Source organism: Cavia porcellus, unplaced genomic scaffold, assembly GCF_034190915.1.
Source record: "Cavia porcellus strain 051 isolate PalLab524CR breed Dunkin Hartley unplaced genomic scaffold, mCavPor4.1 scaffold_14, whole genome shotgun sequence".
Classification (NCBI taxonomy): domain Eukaryota; kingdom Metazoa; phylum Chordata; class Mammalia; order Rodentia; family Caviidae; genus Cavia; species Cavia porcellus.
In genome coordinates, this window is record NW_026947497.1 from 46,271,634 (window position 1) to 46,273,340 (window position 1,707).

General features: G+C 36.5%; 1 non-coding gene across 1 annotated transcript; it reads right to left on the bottom strand.

Moving 5' to 3' along the window:
• Positions 1-741: 741 nt before the first annotated feature.
• Positions 742-876, bottom strand: LOC111753608 (small nucleolar RNA SNORA2/SNORA34 family). The gene has a single exon (XR_002788410.1). It is a non-coding gene; the product is annotated as a small nucleolar RNA SNORA2/SNORA34 family (small nucleolar RNA).
• Between the last annotated feature and the right edge of the window lie 831 nt (positions 877-1,707).

Consider the following 1,707-nt stretch of genomic DNA (forward strand, 5'->3'; position numbering starts at 1 on the left):
TTCATTGCCACGTGCAAACAGTAAAGCAAACCTGCCAAGAGATTTTTGAGAATTACATGGTTTGCATAATGTAGTATCTTCAGGTTCTTTTGTGTGTGGAGAAAATCGTTATTTTTTTTTAAAATTTTTTATTTTCATTTTAAAGGGGGTAAAATTAAACACAACAAAATGGAACAAAATAGGACATAAGAAAGCAATGTAAGAGATATAAATTTCAAAGCTAGATGACCTGAGATCTTCATTGTCTATCATATTGTCTCTTGTTTTCTTCCAAATAGTTGTTCGTGTCTTCACATACAGAGAATTCATACAAAACAACATACTATAAAACTGATCCTAGAGGGGCTGGGGATTTAGCTCAGCGGCATAAGTACCTGCCTTGTGAGCAGGTGGTCGTGAGTTCGATCCTAGGTACCGATTAAAGAAAAAAAAAAAAAAAAAAAAGGTAAAACTGATCCTAACAGAATGAGAAAGGCGTTTTAGGTCTTCAAAACCAGACAATAAGGAAGTCACTAATAGCTGTTGTAAAAATCTCTCCTTCTCTTCAAAATAGCTGTCCATACTTTCATGTATATTGAAGTTCAATAAAACAAAACAGGCAGCGGGGAGGGGTTGCTTGGTTTTCTTGTGCTCCAGGTCCCAGCATGGCACGGGTCCCAGTAAACGCTGGAGGCTCTCGTCCTGGGCCACTGCAGCCTGCCAGGCTCACAGCCGCTCACGGGGCGGGGAGGGGTTGCTTCAAGCTGTTTCTTTCTAATGAATTGACCATTTCACTGCCCAAGTTCTGAAATGACCAACAGACCATAGAAAGATATCTCTTTAGGCTCCTGCTTGAAACCAAGTGTCAGGAAGCTGCCGGCCTTGATTCAGGGCCAGGAAAAATTGTTATTTTGCAATATTATTTATCAATTTGGGAAGAAATGAATAGTTAAAAAATATTATATGCTTCTCACAAGATTAAATATGGAGTTGTTTCTCTTGTATGAGAAAAACCAAAGATAAATAAGGAGGAAAATAGAATTTGAGTTTTGAGAAGTAGGAAGAAAATGTTCAAATAGGAAGAAGAATAAGGTAGAGGGCAGGGGAAGGGAAGGAAGGAAAAAGATATAAAAAAGAAAAGAATAGAAAAAGGGAAACAAAGTACCGTGCATAGGAAGGGGAAGAAGAGTTGAAGTGGGGATAGGAAAGAAGAATTAAGACGTATTATGTACAGGTACAAATTCCGTATGATGAATGTGCTTAGTATGTATGTCAAAGGTATATACCAATATTAATTTAAAAATGTTATGTGCGCCAATCCAGAATTGTGTTATATTCTTAGATTTATTGATTTTTAATGCTTCCAAATGTTTATAGTTTCTGTGTACAGGTTGTGCATGTTTTGGTAGATTTATTACTAAAATATTTGCTTTCAAAATATTATAAATGACATCAAGTTTTAAATTTAATTTTCTAATTGCTTGATGTGGATATTAAAATAGGATTGATATTTGTGTATGATCAGTTTGTTTGTTTTGCTTTGTTTGGGATTTGGGATTGAACCCAGGACTTCAGGCATGCCAAGCGTGTGGTCTGCCACTGACCTATACCCCAACCAATCTGTTTGATTTTTAAAAATAAAAATGGCAGGTTTGGTTTTTTTCTTTCTCAATGCTTGCACATTTTCTTCCAGGCCTCTCTGCAGTGTCTAAGGCCTCTGGTGTGATA